The sequence below is a fragment of the Staurois parvus genome, unplaced genomic scaffold (genome assembly GCF_062004578.1).
Source record: "Staurois parvus isolate SC_StPar_1 unplaced genomic scaffold, SC_StPar_1.0 ptg000525l, whole genome shotgun sequence".
NCBI lineage: Eukaryota > Metazoa > Chordata > Amphibia > Anura > Ranidae > Staurois > Staurois parvus.
In genome coordinates this window covers 2771154-2789398 of record NW_028318321.1, presented here as the reverse complement: position 1 = coordinate 2789398, position 18245 = coordinate 2771154, and the positions used below count along the sequence as shown (strand labels likewise).

General features: G+C 40.5%; 1 pseudogene; it reads left to right on the top strand.

Annotated features, from left to right (window-relative positions):
- LOC149451694 (uncharacterized) overlaps positions 1 to 16965 on the top strand; it is a 203539-nt pseudogene extending 186574 nt beyond the window's left edge.
- Positions 16966 to 18245: the final 1280 nt, after the last annotated feature.

Below are 18245 nucleotides of genomic sequence, written 5' to 3'. Positions count from 1 at the left end.
TGGTACTTTTAAAGATTTTGTAAATTTTTGACAATGTCCCTATCACTTATAATTTACTATTTTTGTTTATTTGGTTTTCAACCTGTTGAGCCAGAATCTTGGATGCACATAAATATAAAACTAAAGCGCTTTGGGAGTTGGACCATTTAAAGTAGGTCCCAGTAAACATTCTGTGATAAAACATATTATTATTTATTAATCACGTGTAACACTGACCACATATGATACAGTTAGATTGAATAGTTCACTATATTTAAAGTTAAAGTGTACAAAAGCCTTGTATATAGAGCAGATTAGGGCAGATGTTTCACCAGCCATTTTTTTTGGAAGCCATCTGCTTATTCATAGTCACCCTTAGCAATTTAGGAAGAAATAGTTTCCTTCACTGAACTGTTTCTAACCAACCAGGGGTTGGTAAGTACATACTAGTCATTCGCTTTTTTGTTAACGCGGACTTGAACTGACACATTTGCTTCCTGTAAACATATGATACAAAATACATGTACCTTTTTGAGAAATGTCTTGCTCAGAAAAGAAAAATCAAATGATATAAATCTATTCTGATATTGCTGTTCCTTTGAAAGGTGATTTTGTGATGATTCCAACCAACTCCAGCACTTTCATCCATTGAGTCAGTTCAAGCAAAGTTCAGAAAGAAGGAAGAGAAACCACCATCAAGTACGTACCAGCAGTCAGGGCTGTTTGGAGCTCAAGCAGTCTTTGGCTTGGTGCTATGACTGTATTTTCTAAATACTTGTTCTGATAAAAAAAAAATAGGTGGTATGTCAGTAACCACCTGGTGTACCAGGAGTCACTGGTGTACCAGTATATTGACTGGAGGAAACAGAAAATTTGACCATTGCCACTACTTTTGTGTACCCTGGAGCCAGAACACCTTGGAGGTCTGAAGGTAAAGAGACAGTATTTTGGCAGATGACCAGTATGTCAGATCAAGGGTAGCAGTGCTGCACACTTGTGTTACCTTTCTAAGGATATGTATTTTTTCCATTTTTTATTGAAATGTACACAAACTTAACAAGCAGACGGCCAACCTGGAGACCTGACTTTTCTTGTTGCAGTTAAAGCGGAACATCACTCAAAAAGTGAAGTACCACTGGTTCACTCCCTCCAGCCTGTAACTGGATTATAGGTTTTAGGGCGAGTACCAGTTTTAATTGATACCCGCTCCCACTTCATTTCCTGCCTAGGCGAGGATGACATCACTTGCCTCACCCCCTTCCCTTCCGCAGCCCTATGTGACACATCATATGTCCCAGAAGGTTGAAGGACCATTTACTGAGCACCTTGTGAGGTAGCATATGCACAGTGAGGAGCCGGCTGTGGTTCCTCAGGAAAGAATAACCAGCCACAGGAAGACAGCTCTGGTCTCCAAACACTGATAAATACCTGATTTTTAAAAGTAAGCAGCCACAGTATTTGCAGCTACTGACTTGAAAAAAAGTTGAAGTTCTTGTTTAAGTAACATTTGCAATTACGTAAGAAATAATTCCATAAGGAAGTCAAATTTAGATACTTTAACTAATTGCAAGAGTACATTTGATAATTTTATATGAAGACATAGATGTATGAGTTGTTTTTTTCTTTTATTGGCCTAGATACTATCTTTAAGGATTAAAGACACTATAAAGCTTTCCTGTCATCAACATCACAAAGACAGCAATTTGTTTGCTGGAATGAGTATTTAGACCATAAAATGATGTATGCTAGTGAAGGATATTAGCTGAGCCTAGAACATGGCTGTTTTCGTATGTGTTGGACATGGCTTATATGATGTGTTTTGATATTCTCTAGGGAATTTGTGTATATTCTAACTTTTATCTGATGCAATAATTTCAATTCCTTTAGGTGCCTCAGTAGAAGCTGGAGATTTCATTATAGTATTGGTAGACAGATTCCTTCAGCAGATACCACTGGAAGCGCTGGCAGTTTTCAAAGATGATGGTGGGAACTCCGTGTCTACAGACTTTTCTCTTCAAATACTTAATAACTGGATTCATACAGAGCAGACAGGTAATCTGTGTAAATGATAATGGGGTCTTCTCTCTGTCTGGAACAGTATCTCAATGTAACGCTGAAAGCAGTATTCAGCATTGTACAGGAATATCATCAAATTACAAATCAACATGCAAACAACACACAAAATGGGTAATATAACCTCTTTTTAGTAGATAAGGTTCCTCATAGTGCATTTGCTTTAAAGGCTAAGTTCACTTTATGTAAACTCTTAAGTAAAAAAAAGTGCATTTATTATTTTTTCTTAGGAGCCTGAAGAGCATTTTACCCATGATCAGCAAATCACCAGTACAATGTCAGGCTTCTACAGACACTCATTACAGCTGTCTGCCTATACGTCTTGTATGGGCAGACAGTTACTGAAGTGCAGGAAGAGTAATGAAATGTGAGGGCGCTCATAAACACCCTCGCAGTTCATTGAGAACTACAAGCCATCTGGCTCGGTGACAGACAAGACTTGTAGTTCATTTATTCACAGATCTGTTTTTAAATTGTGACGCCAGATAGGGAGAGAGAATTACCCGCCTACTGTCACAGGGGGTTCTTGGGGAGTGCAGGGAGAGGTGCACAGTAACATGTTACATTCCACATACAGGTGTAACATGTTACTAAAGGTGAACTTATCCTTTAAACATCTTAGAATCCTTGACAATAAAATGGAGCAATTGATAAGAATATATAATCACAGATTATTTTCAGTGAAAAAATTAAGTCAACATTATTGGTGGGTTCCAGAGATTTAGGCAGCTGAAGTGATATACACATTTTGACTTTTCCTACTGGAGTTCAACTTGACAACACCCCTGTGGCCAAGTCTCCCTGTTGGTCAATGAGGCCATCAATCACAATAAAGAAGCAACAATAAGGGGTCTGGATGCAGGTGGGGCTTGAGACCAAGCTTAACTTCAAAGGAAAAATGGAGTTTTGCATATTACATCTGCTGCCTATATGTTTGGATTGACTAATTATTTTGACAAACAGATTTCACTTAAGGTCTGCTTATGCATTTTTTTTATATTTTATCCATTTCTTTTACACTTTACTGCATATATCTCTTCCTTTGCACCTTTTTAATAATGTGTTAGTACAACAGCCACTAATTCATACCAGTGAGGAGGAACTGATTTCTGAAAATGATAATAATCCACCTATGCATAGTAGGCATGCATAGTGCAGTTTACAGGCACTCCTGTCTATGTGAGTCCTGTGGAGTTGCATAGAGTTCCATCCTGTGAAGTCACCTAAAACAGCATTCTCACCTATTTCAAAAGTAATGAAGGTGAAATGTATTATTGCATAATACATATTTATAACTGCTACAGCTCTACCCCCACTTAACTGTTTTTGTGATTTCTTTGCATACCTGAAGATGATACACCCAGTACTTACCAACACAGCTTGAGGTATTTCAAAGGATTTATTAGGCCAAGCATAAGCTAAGAGAAGAGAGGATTAACAAGTGTATTTGTATGTATGCTAACAATCAATAAGACAATAATGTTAATCTGAGAGATATGTTTAAAGACTTGCAGTGTTCTGACTAACAGTAATTTATCAGAACTGAACTGCATTTACCTAGCTGCAGTATATAATGACAGTCCTAACTTGCTATAACATTCTCAGTTTTATCCCACTGGCCATTGATTGAATAAAAAAAAAATAGAACCCATTGGCTGGAAAAGTTTGGGGGGGGGGGGACACAACAGCTCACAGCAGAAAACTGATTAACTTGTGCTATGTTAGTCTCTTACCAGACCCAAGGTGCCCTCCTCTGAGTCTCCAGACATGTGCTGTGGATTAATTTCAAATCCTCAGACAGGAAAATGATTTGTTGTGATGTCTCTCTCTTTCAGTCCTGCTGAGACAGTCCCTCTTTTCCTTCCTTACAAGTGGTGAGAGTGCTCTCTAGTATAGTTTAACCCACCAGATATCAAATCACACCCTCCAAAGGAGAAGCTTCTTAGTCTGTTTGCATTTCTGAGGCCTCACCTAATTGTGGTCAGCTATGGCAGGGATATGTTCAGCCAGCAGCAGCCCAGTCTGCTTGCTTCAAGACAGTCATCACCAGCCCACCAACCCACTTCTCCTTGCCTTGTTGCATTGCATTAAAACTGGATCTTAAAGATAGCTGCTGCACTTCTGCATTAATAAATATTCAGTTTAACTCTGTCCATACAGCAGAAGGATAATACAGCCGTAACAAAGGAAGACGTTACACAGCCATCATCAGCTATAGCACAGAATATATATTGTATATATTATCTGGTATAGTAAGCACTCAAGGGGCCTCCACAGATGAGCGAAGAGGACAGTATAACAGTTTTGATGCACCAATGTTTCGTCAAGTCACAGCTTGCCTTTCTCAAGGCCTTGAGAAAGGGGCACTGTGACTTTCTGAAATGGCGCAATAAAGCTTTGATTCTGTCCTTTCAGTGCCTACTATACCTGTTGCTACATGGTTCGTTTGTGTGGAGTATTAAGGCATAGAGTGTGAACACTGCTTATATACAAGTATATAATATGGGAAAGTGAGCACTCTGAAATAGCAGCTATGGCACTAAAAGGTAACCAAAATAAGCCTTCATACAACTGGAAAAAATAGGAAGTGCAGCGCTAATAAATAATTCATAAAATTGATAAATTAAAAGTTTATCCGATATAAATAGTTAATAATAAATAAAATTCATAAGAGTTCATATAATGTGAATACACAATCCTCTCCGTAGCAGATTTCAAAAAGACTTGTGACTGGAATCAACAGTAAAAATGCGCACTCACCGGAAGCGCATAGGTAATGCGCATATAAATATAATCACCAAGGATCCCTTAGGTAGGCGGAATGTGTCAGCTTCCTTCTATGGGTTGGTCATCAAGTCTTGGGATTTAGGGTAAATCTGCTAGGTCCAGAGGTCCCCTTTAGGATGGAGGGGTGCTAAGCCTGGATACAGGGCTCCCTTCCTCTGGGTACCCCATCCTATCTAATATCTTACCGGAAAGACCAGAAATCATCTTCCGCAAAGCCACTTCTATAAGACATCAACTAGCACCCATTGTAGTGGACCCTCCTAAAAATATCTCACTATTCACAGATCTTAAGGGTTTCCATGCATGCAACAGGTGTATTATCTGTAAATGCAACAATACAAGAAAACAGAGAATTGACTCATTCACCTCACATTCCACAGGTAAATCATACATTATTAAGAATTTTATTTCCTGCAATATATATGTTGTATACCTGCTGCAATGCCCCTGCCAGAAACAATATGTGGGCAACAAACAAAAAACGTGCTGTCTCACAATCAGGCACAAAGTTACTGCTTATATACAGTATGTGTGTGCGTATATATATATATATATATATATATATATATATATATATATACACACACATTCACCAGCCACTTTAGGTACACCTTGTTGGGGCCAACAAAATATCCCCCACACCATTGCACCACCAGCCTGAACGTTGATGCAAAGTAGGATGGATCCATGCTTTCATGTTTACGCCAAATTCTTACCCTACCACCTGAATGTCACATCAACCAGTCTGCTCATTCTCCTCTGACATTTGACTTCAACAAGGCATTTTCATCCACACAACTTCCAGTCACTGGATATTTTCTCTTTTTCTGACCATTGTCTGAAAACCCTAGAGATGGTTGTGAAAATCCCAGTAGATCATCCGTTTTTATAATATTCAGACCAGCCCATCTGACACCAACAAACACCAACAAACATAACACATTCAAAGACAATTCAATCCCCTTTCTTTCCCATTCTGATGCTCATTTTAAACATCAGCAAGTTGCCTTAATCACGTCTACATGCCGAAATGCATTGAGTTGCTGCCATATGATTGACTGATTAGCAAATTGGTTTACCAAGCAATTGAACAGGTGTACTTAATAATGTGGCCGGTGAGTGTGTGTGTGTGTATATATATATACACTGCTCAAAAAAATTAGAGGAAGACTTTTTAGTCAGAGTATAGCATCAAGTCAATTAAACTCCTGGGATATTGATCTGGTCAGTTAAGTAGCAGAGGGGGTTGTTAATCAGTTTCAGCTGCTTTGGTGTTAATGAAATTAACAACAGATGCACTAGGTGGGCAACAGTGAGATGACCCCCAAAACAGGAATGGCTTTACAGGTGTAGGCCACTGACATTTTTCCCCTACTGTAATGCCTATGAAATGTGCTGGCCTTGCGCCCTTTGTTTCCTTGGGGATTTTTACAATAAAACATCGCTGCCCATATGCCAATAGCATGGAGAATGACATTGATGTCATTTTCTAGGCTAAGGGGAACTTGCAGAGTCCCAAGATACCGCTAGAATTAGGAGATAAGACTTGTTTGTGCAGTTAGAAATGTTCATTACTTTATCTAGGCCTCCTCCCAGGGGGCTTACTGCTAAAAGGTTTAAACTTCTTGAACTTAGAGAAAACTTAGATGGCAGTATGTAAATAAGAGTTTGATCACTTGTTTATTAGGCCTGCTAGATGGCATGACAGCGATAAGTGACTGGGTGTGACTTTGTTACCTCACAGAACCCTTCAGTGTTCTCTGAAACAAAGTCTCAGAGCGAGTAAGGCGCCGCCCACTCTGGGATTGTGGCCAGAAGCACTGAGTGGGAGTATTTAGGAGGGGCCTGGAGACGATGTGATCAGAGGCCATCCCATGCGTTTGGGGGATGCTCTGATGCTGGGACTTTTGCCGAAACTGCATGACCTCATCGGTCAATCGTGCTCTATGCTTCTCCACGATCTCCTGTGCACTGTGGTTTTGATGACGACTCTTCCTTCTCTTCTTCCCATAGCTTTGGTAATGTATTAATTCTATGCTGTGACACTGTCAAAAGATGTGTTTGTTTCATGCTGTAATACTCACATTACTATTGGTGTGTGTTATTATGCAGATTGTGATGACCATAAGATATATCCTCCTATATATCGTGTGATAATAAAAGTGGAGGTTTTGACAGTGCAAGAACACTGCAGTTGGATTATGCAATGTCTTGAGGTGCTGAGTGAATGCTGCATAATGTGCCAGGGCAGCTTTATACTTGGTAGTGTGTCCCTCACAAACTTAGAAACTATGGTGTGAGTGCTGGTTGATCATACCTGTACCGTGTGTGTGACTTGCTCTTGGTGTTTGTGTCCAGCCTTTCATTGCACCTACTCATCTTTTTGACAGTTTTTCACTAGTTTTGCATTTGTCTAGGGTCAGTGTCACTACTGGTAGCATGACGCGATACCTGGACCCTACAGAGGTTGCACAAGCAGTCCAACTCCTCCAGGATGACACATCAGCATGTGCCTTTGCCAGAAGGTTTGCTGTGTCTCCCAGCACAGTTTCAAGAGTATGGAGGAGATTCCAGGAGACAGGCAGTTACTCTAGGAGAGCTAGAAAGGGCCATAGAAGGACCTTAACCCATCAGCAGGACCGGTATCTGCTCCTTTGTGCAAGGAGGAACAGGGTGAGCACTACCTGAGCCCTACAAAATGACCTCCAGCAGACCACTGGTGTGAATGTCTTTGACAGACAATCAGAAACAGACTTCATGAGTATAGCCTGAGGGCCCAACGTCCTCTAGTGGGCCCTGTACTCACTGCCCAGCACCATAGAGCTTGATTGGCATTTGCCACTGAACACTAGAATTGGCAGAATCTTCCAAAATCAGCCACTGGTGCCCTGTGCTTTTCACAGATGAAAGCAGGTTCACCCTGAGTACATGTGACAGACGTGAAAGGGTCTGGAGAAGCCATGGAGAACATTATGTTGCCTGTATCATCATTCAGCATGATTGTTTTGGTGGTAGGTCAGTGATGGTCTGGGGAGGCATATCCATAGAGGGATGCACAGACCTCTACAGACTAGACCATGGCACCCTAACTGCCATTAGGTATTGAGATTAAATCCTTGGACCCATTGTCAGACCCTACGCTGGTGCAGTGGGTCCTGGGTTTCTCCTGGTGCATGACGATTCCCGGCCTCATGTGGCGAGAGTATGCAGGCAGTTCCTGGAGGATGAAGGAATTGATACCATTGAATGGCCCTCACATTCGCCTGACCTAAATCCAATAGAACATCTCTGAGATATAATGTTTTGGTCCATCCGACACTGCCAGGTTGCACCTCAGACTGTCCAGGAGCTCAGTGATGCCCTGGTCCAGATCTGGGAGGAAATACCCCAGGACACCATACGTCACCTCATTAGGAGCATGCCCCAATGTTGTCAGGCATGCATACAAACGTGTGGGGGCCATAGAAAATACTGAGTACCATTTTGAGTTGCTGAAATGAAATTTCAGCAAAATGGACTAGACTGCTGCATCATTTTTTCACTTTGATTTTCACTGTGTCTTTGAATTCAGTCCTCTGTAGGTTGATACTTTCATTACCCACATCATTATAGATATCCAGCTTGATATTTTGCCCCATTGAGATCTGATGTTTTTTCAAAGTGTTCCTTTAATTTTTTGGAGCAGTGTGTATGTGTATATATATATATATATATATATATATATATATATGTACACACACACACGAGGGGCATTCAAGTCAAACCGGGACTTTTAATTTTACAGGTATAAAAAGGGATACTAGCGTGGCAGTACTGCACGTAATAGTAAGTGGCAGGTGTGTCCTATTACTGATAGGTGGTGCACATATTGCAGGCCAGTCCAGAGACCGGCAAGATGGCAGACAACAGTGTTAGTGCGTACATGGAACAGCGGGTGGTGATGACGTTTCTTTTGAATGAAGGCATAAAACCCGCAGATATCTACAGAAGACTTCAATCACAGTATGGTGATGAGACGTTCAGCCGCAGTAATACATTTGAATGATGTAAACATTTCAAAGATGGTCGTACGTCCATCAGTTGAGATCCCAGGCATGGTGGTTCCCAGCCCACAGCAGTCATTCCTGATCCTGGATAATCCTGGAGTGATTGCCACCTGTTTGGACCCCTAAAAGAGTTCCTTGGAGGTCAAGAGTTCAGCACTAATGACGAAGTGCAGCAGGCTGTCTTAGGATAGTTCAGGCATACTGACAAAACTTTCCAGGCATTAGGTATACGCTGGGATAGGTGTATAAATGTAACAGGGGAGTATGTCGAAAGATAAATGCAGTTTCCACTCCCTGAAATTTGTTCTTTTACTATATAAACTCAAAAGTCCTGATATGACTTGAACACCCCTCTTATACAAACAAACACACACACATTTTTTTGTCTTGTTTGTTTTTTTTATGTTAGTGGAAAAGTTAAAATATATTATCATTTAGCTTTCTACCTACACTGTGTTGCATGTTCATCTTCCTACAGATGGGTACATTATTTAACATTATGTATATCTCTCTAAGGTTTAAAAATATGTCAAGGACACCAGTGATTACTGCACATGCTGTCAGCACTGGATGGAGGCAATATGATCATTATCGGAACACAAAATGTACAGAATATTAATTACATTGCGGCTTCAAGATTTTTTTTTACATAATTTTGGAGTATGTTTATAACTCGGGAAATTAATATCTGAACTCTAGAGCTTGCTATAAGTGTCATATGCAGTTCACCGGGGACATGCAGCACCTTTTAATCCATGGAGAAATTGCATTATCAATTTCTAAGCTATGCTTTGGTCAGTTTAAAGTAAATGTAAAGCCAATCACCAAAATCTCATATAATCCTTAGCAAGTTAATGGAGTTTCAAAGGTCATTTTCAAGCTTTTTTAAATTTGAAAATTTAAAATAATACCTGGTGCTACTTCCATGAAGATCCTTGTTCTTGCACTCCTTGTATTGGGTGTCCCTGTTTTCTGCATTGTGACATGCTCCATATGAGGCAATACCAACGCTTACTTGCCGATTTGATCTGTTATTATTTCCAATATAAAGCCCACCCTAAGGAATGCAATGTAGCCAAATGAAAAGCATGCATGTAGCAGAGAAAAGTCAGACTCCTAACAAACTTGTTGCAGATCAGTGTTAGAATATTGAAGGTACAAGGTCAGCTTAAGAACTAGGTAGATAGCTTTTTCAGAAGGAGGCTTCTAGTAGCTGCAATACAACCTAATATTTCTTTCACTACTTTATAAGCTACATGTTGTGTTTGAGAGGAGTTTCTTTCTTTGGTTCATTTCAGTTTTGATAGTGAGAGCAAGACGTAATGATCCTCTGCAGGCACTATTTCTCACTAATTCTCCAATACAGTGGGCTGGCTCCTGGCTGTTGCTGGACACTCCACAAGCTATACACACCTTCTCTCAAAGGGAAAAGGGAACCGCTCACCACTGAAAAGTCTTGGCTTCAGTTTATTGAACCCTCCATTGTACAGACTATACCACCTAAAATACAGATGCTCTAACACATTCTAGTCCATTTGCAGATTACTCATAGAGTGAGCTCCAATTGGAGTGAAATGCTTTAGAGCTTCTATATACAAGGTGGTATAATTTGTACAATGGTAGGATTAATAAACTGAAATCATGGCTTTTAACTGGTGAGCAGCTCCCTTTTCTCAGTGAGAGTTGTTGTGTAAAGTCAGTTTAGACAGTGTTGTTCAAACAAATCATTGTCATTCTGGATTGATTGATCTGCCTGCTGGTTTGTATTTGTTTTCCTACTGTGCAATTCTTCATGAAACCACAGCAGTGCCTCAGATCAATGCTTTTATTTTTTAGCATGCTCGGTAATAAAACACCTTTGTTGCCATGATCTGTACTGTGGACTTTATCAATTAATAATTATAGCTGATGTTTTGACAAGAAACAATGCATTTCTGAGTTATTCTTTGTGAGATTCACCTTATAGAAGAAGGAAAAGGAAAATGAGAGGTGAAGAGTGCCAAAGATTCCAAACAGAAAAAAATAAAGACTATGAGTAAGTTTGGTTTTGGTATAGCTGTTGTTTAATGGATAGATTCTCTGTGTGCTTACTAATCTGATTTTGATTGATGAAGGATGTGACATCTTTGTTCTTGAACTTTCATGTCAACTTCATCATAAAAACCATTATTGCTTACATAGGGTAAATTTTGAAAAAGACAGAGTAAATAGAAATATTCTGAGTTACCCTTTGCTGCCTTGATTCTTGATATCTTCATATGAGCTTTTTGGTGTAGTTTATTGTCACCATACTTTGTGTTGTAGAGTATCCACTATTACTCACTGTAATAAATGATAAGGTGCTTACAGTTTGTGGGACTGGGAATACTAGGTCTGCATATTCACATAGCTCAACAGTTGGTGTTTTAAGAGAAGCAAAATACACTGATATAAAACAAACATGCTGACAACGCTTGAGTGTTAAAGGATATAGGTCAAGTGCAAAATAGGAAAAACCTCTCATAGTCCAGTTCTTATGAAGTGATAGAGTCATTAATGGCCTTGCAGCTCCCTTGATTGGGAGAATCTTCAAACTATTTGTCCTAACAACACAAAAAGAGAAAGTTCACCAAACTCACGAATAATCTCTTGCCTCACTTTATTTAAAAAACTCAAATCAAATACTTACAAAAGTACTAAAATGACAGACATGTAATCATCCATACAGCAACAGGAATGCTGCACGCCAAGATGCAAAATAATACTCCCTTTTTTAAAAAAGCCAGGGGGAACAAATACTATTCTGAAATGTTTCACGCTAGGGACAGCACTTTCTCATTGTTTCAGAAAGTGCTGTGCCTAGAACAAAACATGTTGAGTATTTGTTCCTGCTGGCTTTTTTATTGAAGGAAGATTATTTTGCATCTCGATGCGTGGCATTCCTGTTGCTGATACAAGAGTTTGCTTTGGGGAAGATGAGGCAAGCCAAAACCTGAAATGTGATTGTGGAGTTTGGATCGTGATCTCGTCCAGAGCAGAATGTGAAATATTTGACATGCAATAATTCATCACATCCCATAGGCAGTACCTCCTCATATCATTATCTTCAAATGTTCAATGGAAGTACTGATACTTCTTCAGTCAATTGCAGCAGACCCATCTTTGCAGATGTGTTTTGAGAGGCAAGCTAGCTTTCTCAGAGCTCTAAAGAGGGCTTGTCACTCAAAATGAATCAGCTAACGTGTCCACTGCAGTTTGCTGAAGGAGTACTTCCATTAATCATTTTAAAGATAGTGATATGAGGAGATCCCTGAACATGAAGGGGGGGTTACATGTCCTCAGTTTTTTTTTTTTTTTGGAAGTCTAGCATGTGGTTCCTTTTTTTGTAGGTCCTGTCATTTTATTGTGGGGCAGACATTGAGAATCAACTAGTAGTGTCACACATTATTGATTCCTTACAAAATATATTGTATTTCTGTGGTCAGATTTTGTTTTTGTTCTGCCAGGCATTTTAAACAAATTAAGGTCCTAATGTTTCCCAGAAAAGGTTTTGTGAGGTTTTGAGCACTGAGAGGACCTAACTGAGTGGGATATTTCCCTGTTTTTTGTAAGCCCTTTGTAAAAAGGACAGACATACTTGTCACCACTACAGATGTGCTTCCGTACACATTATTAGATAATAGTCATTTGATGTGATTGCTTTTAGCCAGGTCACTGGAAACATTTACCAGTGCTACTGTATCCCCATTCCCCCATGACTCTTGGTGCCAACCGTGTGTACCATCACTGTTCTCACTTCCACATGTCTCCATTCAAATAGAGAGCAACCATCACTCTATTCTTGTACTAGTAAGGGTAAGGATCATAAATGCATATCTCTGCAACTATTGGAGGACTTTGGAATGAATGTTAAAAAAAAACTTAATGATCCCACCTTTCAGCAAGCCATCTCCAGCTCAGGGCATACTGGGTGTGGTACATTGCAGTACACTCCTTCAAACATCCTACACAACACATACAGAGACAGCCAGCCATCCCCCAGTACTCCAGAAGATCTGTATAATGTATAATCAACTTCATAGTAGACAATCCTGCCTGATGCATTTGGACCTAGACCTGGTCCTCATTCATAACTGATTGTTGCTCCAGTTTTCTTTGTTTAAAAACAATCCATTTATATCAACTTAGCATACACACACCAGCCACTTTATTAGGTGCACATATTCAATTGCTTGGTAACACAAATTGTTGATCAGCCAATCACATGGTAGCAACTCAATGCATTTAGATATCTAGATGTGATGAAGACAATTTGCTGATGTTCAAACTGATTATCAGAATGGGGAAGAAGGGAGTGACTTTGAAAGTAGCATAGTTGTTGGTGCCAGACGAGCTGGTCTGAGTGTTTAAAAAACTGCTGATCTACTGGGATTTTCAAGCACAACCATAGGGTTTACAGAGAATGGTCCAAAAAAGAGAAAATATCCAGTGAGCAGCAGTTGTGTGGAATAAAATGCCTTTTTGATGTCAGAGGTCAGAGGAGAATGGGCAGACTGGTTGCTGCGACATTCAGATGGTAGGATCAGAATTTGGCATAAACAACATGAAAGCATGGATCCATCCTGTCTTGTATCAACGGTTCAGGCTGGTGGTGGTGTAATGGAGTGGGGGGGATATTTTCTTGGCTATAGCAAGGTGTACCTAACAAGGTGGCCAGTGAGTGTATAGTGGTGTTTGATACAGAGGTTTTTGCATTTTTTTTGTAACCATCCTATATTTAGTCTTATGTTTTCTTTCTAAGTGCCTATCATTCAACAGCTACTAGCTCACTGCATGCCAGTGGAAACTCACTGTTTCAAGTGTATTCTTAAAGGAGTTGTAATATACGAAATATGCAGTTTCATACTTGAAATATTAAATAGATATGAGTGTCAGTGTTGCAACATGACTGAATTGGTTGTGCACTGAGCTTTTAATATAAACTATGGTTACTGTGTATTAAACCCGGTAGGTAATATTTAGGAACTAAATAAAAAGCTATTTAGATTGTCAACATACAGTATACTGCACCTGATTGGAAACTCTGTCAGTCACTGCCTAACAGTAGATGTCCGTGGCAATCTTCGCAAGATCCACGTTTGTAAACCTGACAAAGAACCCACAAATTATTTTCAGTGACAGGACTGACACAATGTGAATTTGTGGTCATATGTATGAAAACTTAAAACCTATCTCTAGACAAATTGGTCCCCCTCCCAATCAATACAATCCACCCATTTGCAATGTTAAAAAGGAAACTCCCAGCATGTTTTGTTACTGCTGTCACAAAATTGTGAAGACTGGATCCTTCCATTGTCGGTTCTTGGTCTAGTTACCTGTTTTCATGTTTTCATCCTGCAGCCACTGGAATCCTCTGGCCCTGGGAGGACTCGACCAATGGACAGTTGACAGGATGTGCCCATGTTACCAGAATATGACAAAGAATCCTTCCACTCTACAGTTGATGAGATAAAAGACTTGGGACTTTGGATGTCCCATGACCACATATTTAGGTGAGAATTTGGGACGTCTTGGGAGTATTTGGGATTAAATGGAGGTCGTTGAAGAGCAATGCCTGGGGGAAGGAATTACCCTAGAGATCAGCTTTAAAGAAAACCTGTACTTAAAAAAATATGAAGGCCTCAATTACTAGCCTTTCTTTAGAAACGAATGCTAATTGGCTGGTCATGCTGATGCAATAGGTCCAGTACTTTGGGAGCTTTAACTTCACTTTACCTTCAGTTGCTGCAAAGCTTGTTCCAAGTCAATGACTCAGTAGTCTTGGTGACTTTGACATATGTGTAAACTTTCAAAGAATGTTTAAAACTGAAATTACTTAAAAACACAATTTCTTTCATGTCCATTGAGAGACACAAGAAGACTGTAACTGTTGAGTTATGCTGCCACCTACAGGAGAATTATCACTGGCAAGCAATATACCTGTAGGCCAGCCCAGGATAACTCCTCCTACTATCAGAATGTTTTTTGATAGTGCCTTATGAGGATGGCTTTGCTGAGAAAAGACTAACATACTTTTTACCAGCACTATTTTTTTCTTAAACATTTTTTCTACAATCTGGACATTACTACTAGAGCTGGTCTTTACTTTGCCTGATTTTAATTCCAAACGTACCTCTGAGGAGTGTCAGACTGCTTTGGCTCTTATTGAAGAGATACACACCACTTTTAAGATAGAAGATCAGCCATTGCTTCCACCATTTTCTTCCAAGTCTGGGGTACTACTAAAACCACGATTTGTATTTTGCACTCACTGTTCCATGTCTACCTTATGGAGAATGTTTTCTGAGCTTTTTGAGTTGTTTAGCCTTGTTTCCACATCAGAGGTATGGATTTTTGGCAGCAATTCTGCACACACTAGTTTCCATCAGTTCTGTGCTGATGACACTGCTGGACATCTTTCGATGTCAAAGGGAAGTAAGCATATGTCTTTCATATGCTGTATTAAGTTTGCTTGCCCAACCACTGCGTCTGCAGTTATCGGTGTTGCACGTTTCCTTGTGCTTCTTCAAAAGAGTTTGAACAGCACATCTTGAAACACTTGTCTGCTTTCAAATAGTAGCCTAGGAGAGACCTTGCTTATGCAGTATAACTACCTTGTGTCTAGTTGCTGTGCTTAGTCTTGTCATAGTGTATGACCTGTGGCATGAAACACAACCTTAGTAGCAGAGTTTGGCTGTTTCTCACCCATTTTAAGCCTCCTACATTCAGTTAATGACTGTGTTGAAACCTACATATGAAATTGATGATCATTAGAACCTGCTTGGTATAATTGGTTAATCATACACCTGACTGTAAATCCTACAGAATCTCTGACTTTGTGCAAGTGTAAGAATTGATGCTGGTTTAAAACCAAAGGATAGTCACATACCAGGGGTGGACTGACAATTAATGGGGCCCCCGGGCAATAGGGGATCATGGGGCCCCTGTGTCCTTGCCCAAACTCAAAAAAGCCTATGAAAAAGGTACCAGGGGCATCTCATGGGGCCCCCTACTGACCCCGGGCCCTTGGGCAGTGCCCGAGTTTCCAAATGGTCAGTCCGGCTCTGGTCACACCAAATATTGATTTGATTTAGTTTTTTCATCTGTTTGCTGACCTGGCATTTTGTAAATTGATAAAAATAAAAAATTAGAATATATATTTTTGAAAGCATTCTTACTTTGCAAACGTTTTAGGTATGTGTGAAGAACTGTTGTATAGTACTGTATATCTGAGTCTCTTCCACTGCTAACACATGACCAATTTATTTGTTACGTAAAGATAACTTTACAATTAATGTCCTACAGCAACCATTCTAACTTGTCATTCCAAGCAGTATAGATGATGATACAGTTATTTAATATGGATTTGTAAAGGTCTAATGTTGGTAAATACAATGAGACCTTAGTTGTCTACGTATTATTTATTGTTTCACACGTGCCAGATAAAAGAAAAGTAAATGGTCTGTATAAGAGCTGAAGTGTTCAATTTTCTATTTATCGTGTCTCTTTTCAGAAACCCTCAGCCTGGCCTACAGAATAAATGAGGTTCTTGAAAAGTACGGACAGCAATTTACAGCTCATTTAGAAGAAATTATAGGCAGCACACGTGAGACCAGGTTTTTTCTCTATGTAAGATACAGCAATTGGTTTTCAGCGTCAATAAAAGCGAGTCAATGTACTTCATTGTTATCTTTTAATTGTTTTTAGGCGACTGTTGTATTGATGTTTTTAAAGTCAATACTGTATAGTCCTCACTGCAATGAAAGGTGACACTAAGACGATCTAGACATGCTCATTTCAATTTTAAAAGCCACATTAGAGATTAAAAAATGTAAAGTGGTTGTCTTGTAAATTTTGTTTTCTTTCTAGTTTTGATTAGTGTAGGAAAGGGGTAGAACCTCTTTCAGGCATTTACTCTTGTCAGTGTTGCTACAGGGTACCAGCAGGTCCCAATAAAATGTTATGAAATAATTTCAGAGTATCTATCAGGGGCGAACTGACCATTTGAGAATTTGGGCACTGCCCAAGGGCCCGGGGTCAGTAGGGGGCCGGTGAGAGTTTCACTGGGCACAATTCACTAAGCAGTATCTTACCGCATCTGAGTATGTGGTAGGATACCGCATAGCATTTAAAAGAAAAAAAAGTTTGAATTCACCAAAAAAAGCTACTAAAATACTGCATGAGTTATTTTATCAAGTCATGCGGTATTTTAGTAGTGAAAACCATGTGTTAATGTTTCAGCTGTCAGCAGGGTTTCCACTGACAGCTGAATGTAAAAGAAAGAATTGCCGGCAATTAAAAAAAACAGCATGGGGCCCCCCCCAAAATCCTTACTGGACCCTTATCCGAGCATGCAACCCAGCAGGTCAGGAAAGGGGGGGGACAAGCAAGCGCCCCCCTTTCCTTCTTAACCATACCAGGCCACATGCCCTCAACATGGAGGGGTGCTTTGGGGCAGAGTGGGCTCCCCCCCCAAAGCACCTTGTCCCCATGTTAATGGGGACAAGGGCATCTTACCCACAACCCTGGCCGGTGGTTGTGGGGATCTGAGGGTGTGGGGCTTATTGGAATCTGGGGGGGAAAGGCTCCACTCCCAACACTGGCTCCCAGCCGTCTGACTGTTCTGCTGGCTTGACAGTTCTTAAATATGTAAGGGGCGGAGCCACCCGGGGACATCACGTGTGTGACCCTGCTGCTTGTGGTGTCATCAATCGGGGATACTCGTACTCATTCACATGGGGGGGCTGGGATCTGGGGGCCCCCTTACTAAAGGGGGCTTTCAGATTCCGATAAGCCCCCTGCCTGTAGACCCCCATAACCACAGGCCAGGGTTGTGGAGAAGAGGCCCTTGTCCCCATAACATGGGGACAAGGTGCTTTGGGGGGGAATCCCCCAATGCACCCCCCCATGTTGAGGGTATATGGCCTGGTATGGTCCAGGAGGGGGGGCGCTCGCTTGTCCCCCCCTTTTTCGTGACCTGCCGGGCTGCATGCTCGGATAAGGGTCTGGTATGGATCTAATTTTTTCGTAATTTTGGCGTGGGGACACCCATACCAGACCCGAAGGGCTTGGTATGAATGGAGGGGGGGGGCCCCACAACATTGTTTTATTATTTTGAATTATTTTTAATGCCCTTTCTATGCAGCTGAGTTGCAATATGTAGGTGGGGTGTTGTGTGGGTATGGCTTTGGCTTTAGTGTAGGCGTAGACACAGGGGGCCTCATTATCTCTTATTGCCTGGGGGCCCCATGTCAGTCTGCCCCTGGTATCTATGCATTCTCTACCCAAACATAAAACAGTATCTATGTTGTCTTCTATGGTCCTGTTGGAGGGATTTCTCCT